Here is a 16,245-nt window from a genome sequence, read left to right as displayed (position 1 = left end):
TTAAACTCTTTTATTTTTTAAACTGCAAAGAGAAAGGAAAATGTGAAATTCCTATGCACTTTTTTAGTGCTGGAGTAAGTTTTTCATTTACCAGCTGTTGTAGCACAGCAGTACGTAGTTGTTCATTATTGATGGATAAAATGTTCAAACATTTAAAGAAATGAAAGTCAGCTTTGAATTTTTAATTAATTAATTAAAAGTACTGCAAATGCCAGCTTGTTAATTGCTTTGCACCTGCAAGCCAACACAGGTTTTATGCACTCTTTCTTTGAATATTAATTTTTTTGCATGTCTTCATAATGCTTGGAAAGTCTCCCCTGCAAACATATTAGTAAAGAGTAAATATTGAATCTAAGACAAAACTCACGGCTTCATCTTTCACTGTACACAGAATAGGATTTAAAAGAGGATTTAGATTTCCAAGGCTTCTAATTAAGTAGTGATAATCAGGCTTTCTGCTGAGGGTCACTTCCTGGGAGTAATTTGAGTTATTAAAATGCATGTTTTTATTTGTTCTGCTTTGCGAGCTAAAACTGATCCCTTTTAATATAGCAGCAAATATGCAAATTGGTGTTTCATTATATTATGCAATTTATGGCAATCTTCTCTAATTTACTGAAAGGGCAAGAGCCTGACCTTGTCATTCAACTTTTTTTTTTTTTTTTCCTGGTAAGCTAAACTAATTATGTGGATCTTTTTATGAAACTCTGAAAGTATGCAGCATGGTAAAAAATGTGACAAATTTACCTTGATTATTCATCAAGATAGCCTTTGGTTTTACTTGAATCCTCCTGCAGGGTGATGGATAATTTAAACTTGCATACGGGAGCCAATTTGTTTCAAGGTTTGAAAATGGCTACCTTTTTTCACAGAAATCCTGGAAAGAGCAACTGAAATCATTGAAATAATAAATGTCAGGATTTGAGCTATGGACTAAAAAAAAGTTCATTAAAAAATACTTGCATGACATTAGGCATTGATACCATGATTGTACCTACAATACAACTTTTCAAACAGATTTTTAATAGTAATATGTTCTGCATTCTGACTTTTAATAACTTTTCTTTCAGCTTTAACAAACTCATTGTTCCTCTCAAATCCTTTCTTCTTCCTCCATCAGAAATTGAAAGGAAGTTTTTCTGTCAAATTCATGAAATCATGACTTAGTCTTCAGAGAATTTTAAGGAGGTTCTGCACTTGTTTCTTTCCTGATAAATACACCTTCATTGACACCCCTGAAGGCTGATCTTCCTCCTCAGTCCCAACAGTAGCGTTATGACTCTTTCTCCTGCTTCTTAACAGAGTGTACTCACAGGATCTTTTTGTTATATTTTGTATTTTAGCTGACGTGATCAACCTATCAGTCCAAGGGCTATCATCAGAAGTATTAGAATTCTGAAGACAGTCTATGGTGAAGATATCTCAATAACAGCTGGTCAGTAAACAAGAACTGAAGCAAGGATGTATGTACCTGGTCTGTTCCCAACAGATGTTTATCCATCCTATTTTGTTCTTAAAAATTTTCAGGAGATTTCATAACACCTCTAATGCACATTTGTAGCTCCTTAAATTAACTTACAGCAGAGCCTATCTGGCTGATTCCTTCAGCTGCTGTGAAGAACAACTACCAGACTTCCTAACACTGGAAGAAAATACTTAGAGTGCAGAAGTAAAACATTGTTTTCCACCAGGATTTAATCCATGAAGTTGAACACAATTTCCCCTTGGCTACTATGCCTGTAAAATTGCAGTCATCACTTCCACTAACATAAACTCTCTTGCTGCTGTTTAAACACAACATATATTTGTCATGTAGATGAGTCCTTAATACTTGTATCAACTAGAAAACATGAATTTTAAGACTGTGTTTGAAAGCTAATCTCTTGATTGAACTGTAAGCAAAAGTGGCAATGCTCTTTGTCCTCTGTATTTAAAAACTACTTCTTTGCCATAGCAATCTAGCTTCTAGCTTTGATGTACCATGCAGTCCCAAATAGGATCAATGAAATTCGTCATCAGGTTAAATCCATGTTCATGCCCAGCTGGCTGAATGAGGACTCTCACTGTCTCCATAACCTGCTTTAATTATAGCTTTTCCATTTCCAGGTCTTGTGAACTAGGGTATAGTGGATCAGGTATGTATGTTTGTGTTAAGGGTATAGTGGATCAGGTATGTATGTTTGTGTTGGAGGGTGATGCTCAGGTTGTGACAATGTTCAAACCAACCTTGAACTGTGAAGCAATATTTTCATTAATTTCTTTATCTTTTGAAAATGAGGATTGATACTTTCTTGATAAGACCGTGAACTATGCTGATGTCAAATCTGGCTAGAGCGATAGAAATCTTTTATGCTGAGCAATAAATTGTTAGATTACTTAATCACCAGGTAATAAGAGTCCTACAATGGTCAGCAGAGCAACTGAATAACTCTCAGGCTCAGATTTTCACCCTTATCTTATAATTGCTGATTGGCACTGGGTTCTGCTCCCTGTTCTCAAGCAGGGTCAGATGTGCATGTGTCTGAGTGGCAAGGATTCCTCGGCAGGGATTTATGCAGTGGTTCTGACAGAAGAAGGCTCTAACTGTTCATTAGCTGAGTATCATTGTTAGGGGACTGGAGTATACGAATTCCCTGTCTGAATGAAAGAAAAAAACTGAAACAAGAGTAGTAGCAGTTCTGAGGCAATCCTTTACTCTAGAAAGAAGGTGAGAATATTTGCTGGTATTTGGCAGGTTTCTCATTTTGTTCTTTCTTTGATAGTGATTGTGTCAGTAGAAAAGCTGATATCGTTAACCAGGGGAAAAAATTAGCAGAGTGTCTAAATGTTTAATTGTAATGCCCCTTCCTAAGTAAACCTCCATTTAATGTTTAAAGGGCTAAATTTGCTAAGTACACATAAATAAAACAACATAGTTTTAACTTCTAATTAAGTTTTAACTTTGAGTACACACAGATGTTGAAGCTACTATTCTAATTAGTGTCTTTTTTTATATTTAGAAATTAGCTAACTTATTTGTGATGAGCAAGGAAGAGACTGGAGAAGAAACGCAGCCTGATTCCAATACTAATCTTTCTGTCCCCCGTCATACTTGTTTTTTTTCTTAATTTCTTTTCTTTAATGTTGTTCCCCCAGTTTATTAGGATTCCCCTAGGCGTTATGCGGTCTAACTTTTAAAATGCTCAGTCCTCCAAGCCTGACACATTAAATCAAGTTAGTAGTGTACAGTCTTCCTCATGTCTCCTGCTCTGGGTAACCCATAATAAGAATCTTTAGATTAAGACTGAACTTTCTGTTGCCTGGGATTTTTGTAGTTCTGATGCAGTTTATTTTCTTCTTTGTGTTATTTTTTTCCTCCACTGAACTAATTTAAGATGTTTATTTTAATAATATTTTAAAAATTACAGAAGTATTGGCAGAATTTTTCTTCATATATTGTTATTAAAGAAGCCTTTAATTGCAACCAGTTAACTCAAAATCTGTTGGCAATGTCTGAAACAGAACGATATCATTTAATCATTTTTATCATTACAGTGATGTTTGCAGTGTTATTGCCAGGGAGTTGTCATGTATTTTTTATGATAAATTCTTAATTTAAGGGTTTATAATTTAACCATAAAAATATGCTTCAGGCTGAAACATGACATACACATTCTGAATATGGGACCGAATGTTGTTTCTAGTTTTAAAACAAGCAAGCAAGAAAACAAACTCCATGTGAATGTTTAATAGCTATGAACTGAATCCGCTGCCAGAAACTGACCTGTTTGTGAAGAATCTTGGCTATTTTTTCTTGCTTGATAACTTCCACCCCGTAATAAATACACCAGAACAAAGGAAAAAGAAATTTAAATTAATTTCAAGCCTCAAGTAGTTTGCCTCTAAAGTAGAGAAGGTTTGGGGACTTTGTGAAGAGACGTATACAAAAGTTGAAGGGTGGAGATTGTTACAGAGATGTGATATCCTAAACTGCATAGTCCTTTGTAAATCAAGGATTGTCTACAGTATTAAAATTTAGTCTACACCCCTGAAAGGTGGAGTTATCTTAGAGAAGTTTCTCAAAACAAAACAAACAAACAAAAAACCCAAACAACAAAGCCCACAGTATTTCTTACACATAAATACAATATACTCTTAAGAAAAAATAAAAATCCTATGAATCCCATTAAATTAGTCAGACTGTTCTGGTAAAATGGAGGAAAGTTGTTTGATTTCTGTGCCTAGCTACCTTAAAAATAAGTAATAGTCTTTCCTTGTTTCGATGTGTATACGAGCTTGTGCACTTCAAATTTGCAATGAGTTAATAACCAGAGTAGAGGAATATGCTGGAATTGAAAGATTTTTAAAATTTGCCAAACACTGCCATACTGTGAAATATGTTTGTGTGTATTTTTTCCATTGTGCCAAAGGAATTCAGGAAAGCTAAATACTAGAAAGTCACACTTACATGTGCTTTTTAAACACATGTATTCTAACAGGAGAAATTTATATACTGTTCTGGAGTTAAGTTTTGAAGTACAGCAAGAAGAGGAGGATAGATTTAAGCTTTTCCACCCCCTAGGAGTTTTCCTCCAAATGCTGCTTTTTCATCTGTTGTTGGCACTTGTCACTACGCCATTCATTACTGCTTGTATATGATACCATTTCAAATTGGAAAAACAGGAAGGAGAAGAAGCAGGAAAAAATTTTTAAGGTTATGTGAAGAAGAGAGATGAGTGAGGTCCAACTCCAAGTGTGTGATCCTCAATTCATGTAGGTTGGTCTAATTCTTTTTCTGGCATTAGTAACACTCCACAGACTCTCTGAGGCTTTGTCAGTTATGGTTTGGATGTAGATGTGCTTAGGAAATCACTTTCACATTTGAACCAGCAGCCTGTCCTGGCCTCATATATGTTTTATCTCTGTGAGCTACTGCCTTAAAAGAGAAGAAGGAAATGGAGAATATAAACTTTGCTGCATGATATTTTGTACTCACAGCTCTGGATCATTTTCTCAGCAAGCACTGAGGACAGGAGACCTGCTTTTCTGAGGGGAGATAAAAAGCCCGATTTGCTCACGGCCCCTGGACGAGGCAGCGTTGGGCTCCCCTGCGCTGCCGGAACGCAGCCGCCTCGGAGGCCTGCGGAGCTGCCCCACGGCAGCGTGTGAGCAGCACCCGCCTTGCCTGCTCCAGCCAGCTCCCTGCCTTGGCAGCCAGGGCTCCAGAGCTGCCCTGCGGCCATCAGCACAAGTGGCACCAAGGCCGGTCTTGCCCACAGGGGTGACTGCTGCTCTGCAGGGTATTACTGAAGGAGATGGATTTACACCTGTGGGGTGCGATGGCAGCACACAGTAACAGCACAGCTCTACTTCTACCCAGAATTTCCCAGATAAATTGCCACTGGCTTTTATAAAAGGTGTTGAGCTGCTTCATATGCCCTGCTGCAGTTCAGTGGACTCAGTTCAGTCCTCTGGTTATGTATTTCATCACTGTGCTCTGGAAATCCTGGACAAGTTTATAAATTCTTTGAATTTCATTTGGGGTTTTATGTTGAAGAGGACATCTTTAAGAAAACCCAGCAGTAAGGGTACTTTTTTCATACCCTCCCAGAAAGTTGCTATTCTACTGCAGAGCTGCTCCTCTTCCCTTTTTCCCTGCTGTCTTTCCTACCCTGTCTTTTCTCCAGGTTGCCAAACACAGTAGAAGGCAACATGTTTATCTGCTGTGCTGAAAGCTCTTTCTTTTACTCTAGGGTCCAACGTTTGAATTCTTGCCTCCCTGCTTTTATGTAGTCAATGAAAAAAGGCTGGGGGGTCCAGACCCAAAAGTGCTGTGAACTGATGAAGAGTTCAAGAAACAGAATGCCTCAAATTTAGATGTATCCAGGAAGACTTTGAAAAAAAAGAGGAAAAAAAAAAAAGGAAGTAAAAGCATAAAAAAAAGAGGAGGGCAGTTGCATCCTAATCAGGCTTAAGATTTGTATTGTTTTACTCATATATTTTTCCACGAATACATCCTGGTCTTTTTTTTTTTTTTTTTTGGTAGATCTTTTACAGACGGCATGCAGAATGACAGTACTATAGCAAAGGAATCCAATGCTTGAGAGTTTGCCGGCAGAATTCAATAGCACAAAGGTTTTCAGAAACTATTTTTCATTTCTTTTTTTTTTCTTTTTTTTTTTCTCCAGCAATGATTCCTAGCCATTCATCATAAAGCACTAAAAATCAAAGAGCAATATTCACGAGCCTCCTAGAACAGTATGTTAAACCCTGATAACTGTCAGGAAGAGCCTGTTTGAAAAGGAAGAGCCAGGTAGCAGCACAGAAAACAAAAAACATGTTGAGGGAAAAAGTACTGAAGAATAAAAGGAGAGAAAATGTGCTAAGCAAAGGGGTCCAAGCAGAACTCCTGCGATATATTTGTCATGCTGCCGTTTTGTTAACAAGAGAGATATATTACAACAATAACATAAAATATTGTGAGTTCTGCAGTTCTGTCTGTTCTCATGGAACCCTGGAGTAAGTGACCGTAGTTGCCAGTGGTAGTGTTCTTACAAATTACTGTACTGCATCCAGAAATACATTAGCTTGAATTCATTCAACTAATGTTTATATGAACCTCTTTCAGCCTAGGGCTTGCCTGTGAACAGTTTCCCGTAAAGTTCTGATATTCAAGATATGAGCTATTTTGTGCAGATGCATAAGAGCTTCAGAATATATTTCTTTTCTCTGTCTCAAATATTGCAAGTCTTGGCACTGTTTTTTTGATATGCATTTTCATTTGCAAAATCTGAATTCCTCTTCAGTGACTGTTCTGTTATATTCTTTTAAAACTCTCCTTTGGTGATAATCTGTCATAGTGTTCACTTGGCTGAATATTCCTAAATTAGCTTTTGCAGGCTTCTCCTGACTACAACCTTGGTGGTGTAGAAACTAGATGGTAAATAGCACATTAGAGAAAATGGGATCTCCCCAGATGAGCCCAGCTCTGATCTGTGTCATGGACTCTGTGATGTCTCCACATAGGCGAGAGGGGTAAGTCTTCCTATGTGTCTCCTTTTCTCTACCCTGTCCAACCTGGAAGTGTTTTCAGCTGTCTTCTCTATTACAAGGGCATCTCATGAACAAATAAAACGCATGCATGCGCAATAAACAGAGATATCTTAAGAAATTCAAGGTCAGAAGTGACCATACCACAGTGCTGTGACAGTGAGCAGAGATTTCTGTAATAAATAAGAAAGAATTTCATTGTTATATGTTGAAATTCCCACTGGTATTTCTTTGGATGTCCCATAGTCATCAAAAATAGAAAGCGAAGAAACATCTGCTGTTTAGAAATGCTTTGAACTTTATGCCGCTCTCCATGATTAAAAGTGATCTAGGATATCTTCTGCCTACCAGTATGAGTTGTGGGAGCTGCTGTAATTCAAAGACTCATAGCCATTCCAGAAATCTTGTTTGACCCTTCATAGATGATATATTAAGAATATGAAAGAATAAGCCAGTTTTGTTAGCCTCCTTTCTCTCTAGATTTTCTCAACTCTCTATCTAAGAGTCTAAGATCCTCTATTGCTAGGCAGGAATGATTGATGCCTGTTTACATGCTTTGCTTCTCCCATATCTCTAGTCATCACAAGCCAGTGTCTAGCTAGTTAAGAGAGCATATAAAAAGTTTCTTTTCCTACCGAGGATCATTTAATTCTTAAACCAGCTAGTAGCAATTATCATCTCCTTTTCTGGAAGAAAATATCCCCTATAAAACAAGCTCATCATCCACTAATCCATTTTCAAACCCTGTTAGGCAATCTGGGTTAAGTAGGGTATAACAGAATTATCCTTCTGGATTGATTGTGTTGAGTTAGATCTTTTGCATGTGGGGAGCCCAAGACCCGAGGGTCTAAGAGTAGTATTGCTTTCCCCATGAATAATTTATTGATTCTGTAAAGACTGTACTCTATTACAAAATGTGGATTCGAGAGAAGGTGCTGTATTTTTTAAGGTTCTGCACAACTTTAACACCAAAATCTGAAAAATTAGCAAGCAGGTGTCTGCTTGCTAGTCTGCTGGTTACTCTTGAGTGGATCTCTTTGTTAGTCTTTCCCACTGGGTGACTTTATTTAAATAATTAAATCTGTATCAAAACTGGGAGCTTGAGCTTTGTGCTTGTGCCTCCCTGGCAATTTGGCAAGAGGATCTTCTTGGATGGCCTGTCTTCTTGGGATTTATCCAGGACCTCCCTTGTTGCCTCTGATCCTGTTTAGTGTATTACTGCCATGTCCCACTGTGACCAAAATGTAAGTTCTATGCAGATGCTCATCAGGGCCAGATACATTAGATCTTTTCATCTCTTAAGTCCTGGTAGTGTATCCCATCAATATCATAAACATTTTTTTTTCTTTAAAGATAGGTCTTGCAGTTCTGCACCACAAATAAGCAAACTGCCTGGAGTCCAGATATATGAAGACAAAGAACATATCTTCCTCAAAATGGCTTTTTTTATATCTCTTTTTAATATATCATCCACAAAGAAACTTGTTGCAACATGAGCAGCATTAGTCAGTATACCCAATAATTCTCCCCTCATCTGTGTAAAACAGAAGTTAGAATAAATGAAGATTCCAAGATAGCAGAGTTATCAAACTCAAAAATCTCAGTATCTGTCTCCTTGAATGACAAATTTCAGTTTTGAGAATTTATTTTAAAATTAATTGCAGATTTTGTGAATCAAAGTATTCCATCTGTAAATATTCCATCTGTAAGTAATGTTACAGCCACTGTAGCTTATCTCTGTTTATGCTTTTGTTTCCTGTTTTTTCCTGATAATGTGCTGCTGCTTTCACATTTTTATTCTCAGAAGATGCTTTTTTTTTATTTTACAAGACTTTGCAGTATAACATGGAAAGATGAACACTCAGCATTATTTCTAGGACTGTGTAGATGAAGAAAAGTGGGTTTTCGTCCACAGTTTCTTTTCATTGAGAAAGTAGATGGATTATGTTTCCCTCTCCTTAATTCAAAAGTAACTTTGAATTAAGGAATTTGAACAAAGGTAGCTTTGAAAAGGGATTTGCTGAAATTTCATAAAAGAAGCAGACGAAGAAATAAAAAACCTTGCTTTGTAAAGGTTCTAAAAACAGAGCAATATAATGTAAACAGATTTACAAAATTAGCAGAGACCATCCACGAAACAAGTTAAATATAATCAAGTCATTTAGCACGGAACACTTTGGACTCTGTGTTAGTTACCTTGTAAACTGTTAGCTTCAGAATTAAAAGTCTGCAGGGTACAAGTATTGCCAGATTATAGCACTGAAGTTGAACGATATTATAGTCATGATTAGGACCAGAGAAGATGTTTCATCTTCCAGGGTAGGTTGTCAGAAGGGGCTGCTGGTGATGGCAAAATTTAGCTGAATGTGCAAGTCAGATAGAAAGTAGCTCTTGTTGCAGGTGCAAAGACAGCTGATCAGCTTATGGTGTCTTTCTTCTGAAGAAGGTGGGCTGCCCCAGATACATCTACACTTGACCTACAGGGTAGATGCAGACATGGAGTCCCAAGCTCAGGAGGACCTGGGAGGTAGGAGCCACTCTCACAAATGCTTGTCCCTGTCTGACTCTTAGCAGAGATGTGACTAGGGTGGATATGTTTTGTTCTGCGGCCCTGCCTCAGATGTTTTGCTCTTATTTTGCTCTTGGGTCAGGTAGGCAGTAAGGTCAAGTGTTACTTATTAAGGCCTTGTTTCACTGAACCTTTCTGCATCGCAGTAACATAGCTAGCTTGTAAATATAGTCTCCACTATGCAGATAAGGGCTATCTAAGAGGCCAGAGTTCAAATCTACGACTTACATCAATTGTAGGTAGAGATGCCCAGAGCAGAGTCTGCTCCCCCAGACTCACCAACGCGCTTCCTCAAGCATTTGCAGTGCTGCGTACGTGCGAGACAAGAACTGGGCAGAGCATCTTCCTTAGTCTGGTTGGATTCGCACTGGGAAATCTCAGTGCTGAAATCTCAGCAATGTTAATACAGTAAGTGGAATGAGAGAATGTGTATATACATACATACGCACAGCACGTAGCTGCACATTTATGTACTGCAGTGCAGCTAGATGGAGGGGGGCAGAATGTAGTGCCTTGTTTGTCCTCCTAGAAATGAAGCCCAAAAACAGGCTTTTCTGCGTTCACCTTACTTCACTCAAGCCCACAACTTCTGCTTCCCAAAACAGGCCTTTTAGCTGACTGTGAGCTGTTCTCCGATGCACATGTTGTCTTTTTAGTCGCTTGAAGTGTGACTTAAAAAAAAAAAAAAAAAAAAAGGAAGAAGGAAAAAAGATGGCTTCCTTAGGCCAGAGAGGAAACAAGAAGGACCTTATGTTATTTACCTGAGAAGTCCGAGTTCCAGGTTTTAGTTCAAGGATTGCCTGTGCATCTGTGTATTCAATAAACTCTTTAGTGTAAGAGTAAGAGAAATCCACCTCTCTAGATTTCACTGGGGAGAACCTGGCTGATTTGTAGGTTTTGTAGGTGCAATGAGTGTGTGAATAGCAAGCTTCAGTTTCTTCCCTCTAGCAAATTAAATATAAAGTGTTTTTTTTTTAATGGAGGAAGTCTGAGTTTTCTGCTGGAAGGACTGTTTCAGCGGAGACAAATAACTCATGATAAATTTAACTGTAATTGCTAAATATATGCTAATGCTTTACTTTCAATGTATGTGCATTCTTGTCTCTTACCCATTGGTGCTAATTATCTAACATTACCATAAAGCCAGAATTGCATGAGGTACATTAGTGCTTTCTAAACTTTATTTCAGGTAACTTTCCAGCTTATTCATCAATAGGTAATTTTATAGCTCCCAGACACAACTCTCACAGAGTAATGCAGCTCCTTCAGTTTTCTCTGCAAAAATGACAAGACACAGGCCAGCCAGTCTCCCACTGTTTGCTCTGGTGAAATGATATTCCCATCACAACTCCTGCTGTAATCACTTCTACTAATCTTGCTCTTTCTCCTTCCCACCTAGATTCTGCAGATCATTACACAGGTTAGCTCTCCCCCTGCTTACCCACCAGTCATAGAATTTAAACAACGAGTTTTAAATTATGCTGAGAATAAATGGAGATAAACAGCAAACCCAAGGAGACAAATAAGACAAACACCTTGAAGACGAACCAGTAAGTGAAATAGGATGTGACAGGCTAAGAAAGATGAGAGGGAGTGATTTCCTGGAATGCAGCAGCAATTTCGTGCCAGCAGCGACGCGCTCGCTGTACTTGACCTTCAGTAACCTTTATCCCATCTCCTACTGCTGTTCATAGAGCTCCTCAGCCCACTTCTCCTCCTTAGCTGCTGCTCTGGCATTTTCCTTGGTCAGATACATTAGCTGATAAAGATGCCGTGTTTTCCTAAATCAGGCCCTTCCAGGGAAGGTGCTGCGATTATTGCATTTGCCCCCTCCTTTCTGGAGGGATATTGCCTCGGGGCTCTGGGGTGGCTTGTGGAAGGTCCTGGCTCCTCTGTGTATCTCCTGGCTCTGGCTGGGCCCCCTGTGCTTGGACACTGCCTTTGCCAAACATGGAATTTAATTTCCAGTATTAACAGAATGATTCCTCAGAAGAAAAAAAAAAAAAAAAAGAAAAAAAACCTCAGAACTTTCTACTCAGACCTTCCTGAGAGACATTATCTGAAAGGTTTGACTGGGAATTTTCTGGCAAAATGGATTTATCTCTAGAAAATATAAGTTCCTCAAAATTGAAGCAGTTATTAGCAAAGAAAAAATGCCAATAACTTGGGGTTCTACTGCTCTGTTTTGGTTGGTTCAAAGTGAGACAGAAATTATTTGTGTAGTTTGGAATACTCAAAGAATAGAATAATAAGATATTTATTTAAAAAATGAAATAAAAATTAAATATTTTTAAAGCATTACCATGGAGCATTTTTGCTGACAATATTCATTTTGATGTGTACTTTCTAGTGTACTTTTTCAATTTCAGCTCTTGGTCTCAGGTCAGAATAGGGGAAAAATCTAGAAAATATTGACAGTGTGGGGCTTGTCATCCACTCTTGCCTTGTTCTTTCTCATCTGAAGAATAATCAAAGAAGTGAAGAGTTTGCCATATTAGATGAAACTATTATTAAATAAAACAAGTTAGCAGTAACCACTAGCAGCTTAGAAGAGGAAGAAGCATCTCCAGTCTAATAATTCACAAAATATTTAAAGAAAAAAACTTCTGTTTTAAGCTATATATCATGATATAAGCTGCAGCATGATACAAGGCCAGCAGCAATAATCACAATATCTCAGTAAAAACATATTACATATTTAATTCACTATATATGTCTCCTAATTTTATTTCTAAAATACACTGTGATTGTATTGCTGGGTCTCAGAGCAGACTTGTGTAGCCCTATGCAGTGTTATATCAGAATACTTTCTGATAAGAGCTGTGTATGTGAAGACAATGTTTGTGTATGAAATGCTCCTCTCTGTCTCTTCTCAGCCTGTTGAGAAAAGACTTTGATTATTTTATAGGTTTTTGCCTTGTTTGAAGAAATTATTGAGGACGTTCAGCTGGAAACAGGAGGTTTGCACTGAAGTTTACAAGTGAGTTTATTTCCCTCTCTTCAGGGAGGAAGGTCCACAGTACACATCCATCTCCTCCAGAAGTTGTGTCTTCTCCTCTAAGGAGCATCTTGCCTATTTGCTGGCAGATTCAGTGTTTGGAGGAACACGGCTGTCATGGAAGGTCGTAGGCAAAGCAGGGAAGGAAGTCTCTCAGGTAGGTAGGGCCAGTCCTGCAGCGCGCTTGGAGTTTCAGGGCAGCAACCTTGAACTCGTCTCTAGTCTGCAGGGAGGCAGCGCAGGAAGCCAGATCGCTGGGGTGAGGTGTTTGCTGTGACCTGCCTTGCTGATCAGGTGAACTACTATGTAGAGCACCACTCGGAGGTTTTTTCAGGTGTATAACTTCACTCCTAGATCTGAGTTGAAGTGATGTAAATACAATATGGTTCATGATTTCATCAGACCTATTCATCTACTGAAGATATCCTGTGGCTCTCCTGGCCCCCCAAATTTCCTTTACCTTCACTGTTTGTATTGAGTGTAGTTCTTTTGGCCCTTATTCAACAGGGCATTTAAACGCAAGAAATATTTATATGTTCTGTAACAGATGAGTTTCTCAGATGAGTTTAATGTCAAATAACATTTTTCATACACAGTCAGCAACTAAATTATCTTGTGGTGGTTATGTTACTATGGAATGCAATAAGAGTTAAACTTTTTAAATGAAATATTAAAAAAATATTGCAGAAAGCTCATCAACAGCAGAGAAGTTATTTGCAGTATTCTTTGCCTGGAATATATGTATATTATCTTCACCTACTGTGGCATATCTTCTGCCATGCTTGTTATGTGGCTCTAGACTCCCATTAACTGAATCCCTGGTGGAAAGCCGTTTCCCTACATTATATTGTAATGCTCTTGTTAATGATAAATTGATGAAGAGCTGCTTTTTTAGATTAGGTGAGTGGTCCTTTGATAATGAGGTTGGAATCAGGCCAGAGGTTTTATACTTCTTTGCCTGGAGGGTGAGAACTAACTAAAATATTCTTTTCTTGTGTTCTGCTCGAAAGTGAGACAGTCAAAGAATTTCAGCTTTTAATTTTAACAGAAAGGTTCAACACCAGTTTACATGGTGGGTATTTTTACACTTTGTCTTTATGTTGCCCCATATTTCTAATAAATTATTAAAGAAAGGTATTTCTCATGTAATTAGAGAGCCAAGCACCTTTTAAACAAGATCAACTTCTGTACGTTTAAATTTACAGATTTCATTTTATATGACAGAAGATCATGAGCAAAATACTTTGCTTGTTTCAAAGCTGACATCAATTGTTATTCTTTTCCAGTTTCAAATGTACTAGGTTAGTACTTTTATTGTAAGAGGAAAAATGTTGAAATATTTCTTCTTTCTTTTTAATTTTGCTTAAGAACAGACATTTCCTGTTATCTATCCTTTGGCAAGGAATGTGCAACATACTCTTACCTCCATATATATTTTTCACTATTATCATTAAGATAGTGGAAATATTTAATGAAGTCAAAATATAGTTGTAAATTGACTCATATTTTAAAAGATTTTTAAAGGTTCCACTGTTTTTTTTCTCATTGCTATTGCTTGCTCTTTGGGGGAAATAAAAGCAGAGTATCATAGAATCATAGAATGCTTAGGGTTGGAAGGGACCTCTAGAGATCATCTAGTCCAACCCCCCTGCATACGCAGGGACACCTAAAGCACGTGGCACAGGACTGCATCCAAGCGGGTTTTGAAGATCTCCAGAGAAGGAGACTCCACAACCTCTCTGGGCAGCCTGTTCCAGTGCTCTGTCACCCTCACTGTTAAGAAATTTTTCCTTAAGTTCCTATGGAATTTTTGATGTTTCAGTTTCCGGCCATTTCCTCTAGTCCTATCAGTGGCCACCACTGAAAAGAGACCATGACCGTCCTCTGCACTCCCTCCCTTGAGGTATTTATATACACTGATTAGATCCCCTCTCAGCCTTCTCTTCTCCAGGCTGAACAGGCCCAGCTCCCTCAGCCTCTCCTCATAGGGCAGATGTTCCAGGCCCCTGATCATCCTTGTAGCCCTGCGCTGGACTCTCTCCAGCAGCTCCACATCCCTCTTGTACTGTGGAGCCCAGAACTGGACACAGTACTCCAGATGCGGCCTCACCAGGGCTGAGTAGAGGGGCAGGATCACCTCCCTCGACCTGCTGGAGACGCTCTTCTTAATGCAGCCCAGGATCCCATTGGCCTTCTTGGCCACGAGGGCACACTGCTGCCTCATGGTCAACTTGTCGTCCACCATGACACCCAGGTCTTTCTCCGCAGAGCTGCTCTCCACAAGGTCGGTCCCCAGCCTGTACTGGTGTCTGGGGTTATTCCTCCCCAGGTGCAGGACCTTGCACTTGGCCTTGTTGAATTGCATGAGGTTTTTCACCGCCCAGTTGTCCAGTCTGTCCAGGTCCCTCTGGATGGCAGTGCAGCCCTCTGGGGTATCGGCTACTCCTCCCAGTTTGGTATCATCAGCAAACTTGCTGAGGGAGCACTCTGTGCCTTCATCCAGGTCATTGAGGAATATGCAGTATGAATATGAGTATGCATGCTCATCTCTTCCAATCAGGACTTGACAAAGTCATGCCTTGGTAGCACTGGGCTGGCTTTTGTTATCTTGATGCTTGCTTTAAAATTTAGTGGTATAGGGAAGAAAACAGAGGGGACGGAAGCTACATCTAGCACCTCTAGGTAACTGTTTATTGCTTACCAGAGGCCACTTAATATTGTCTAAAAAAGGAAATCTTTAAGTGAGCCCTTAACTGAGAAGGGGCAGGCAATGCCTGCTGGGGAGGGTGCAGGAAGCTTAAGAGTGGACTTAGCTAGTGGAAAACAGAGTCTTAAAATAGTGGCATTAAAGCCTTTTTAGGTCAAGGTGGCAAAATTTCAATCCGACTTTTCTGTCAGGTTACGTCATGTTTGGATTTAAGTGCTTGGTTTAGTCCTTTGAGAAAGACAAAGATAGTTTCAAATCCAAAAATGTAGCATTTCCTATTTGTAGCTTAATTTAGAATTAAGAGTTTGACGCTTCTGTCACCCAGACTTTGATCACAGGCAAATGAGACTTCTTTGTTGTTAAAGAATTTCTTCACCCTTTTAAGTAGGAGTGTACTTCACCTCACCATAGGAGAGATTCACAGATTCCTTATTTGCCTTCTGCTTTCCAACAAATATGGTTGCCAGGAAGAAAATTCTATTCTATGTTGAAGTTTCTTTCCCTTACCTAGGTCCATGTCCTGCCTGGAGTTCGTTTCTTTGCTAACTCATTGACATTTAGTGTCAAACCTTCTATACAGACTTTCATTTCCAGAGATCTTCAGATGCTGCCTAGGATTCCAGCACCGCGTGTTAAACTGCTCGGTATATTGGAGTCCTTGTATTCAAGTATCCTCGTGCAAAGTAAAGATCAAGAGTGTATCGAGCTCTAGCCCTAGCCAGGAGACAACCAGAGACAGTGGAGTTATGTGGTAGCAATTCTGTGGTGGGTACAGTTAAAAGTTGAAGGCTTTGGGGCTGTTGTACTTATTTTCCAAGGGTTCAGGAAATTTTACGAGGTCACTGGCATGGAAAGCTGTCTCTTGGCAGCATAGTATCACATGATAAGTAGGAAGTGTTTGTAAAAAGGGGCAGCCATGTCTTTTAATTGTGCATTTGATAC

The 16,245-nt window shown here is 39.0% G+C and overlaps 1 long non-coding RNA gene across 1 annotated transcript in view; it reads left to right on the top strand.

The window, feature by feature from the left end:
* Nucleotides 1-7,632: 7,632 nt before the first annotated feature.
* Nucleotides 7,633-16,245, top strand: part of LOC148594471 (uncharacterized) — a 533,350-nt gene continuing 524,737 nt past the window's right edge. Inside the window, exon 1 of the long non-coding RNA XR_015913459.1 lies at nucleotides 7,633-7,650. This is a non-coding gene — a long non-coding RNA (uncharacterized LOC148594471). The remainder of the gene's footprint in view (nucleotides 7,651-16,245) is intronic.

The sequence above is a fragment of the Tinamus guttatus genome, unplaced genomic scaffold, assembly GCF_059628265.1.
Source record: "Tinamus guttatus ecotype Peru unplaced genomic scaffold, ASM5962826v1 Tinamus_guttatus_pri_ptg000242l, whole genome shotgun sequence".
Lineage (NCBI taxonomy): Eukaryota > Metazoa > Chordata > Aves > Tinamiformes > Tinamidae > Tinamus > Tinamus guttatus.
Note: the sequence above shows the minus strand (reverse complement) of the source record. Positions and strands in the feature narration are given on the sequence as shown.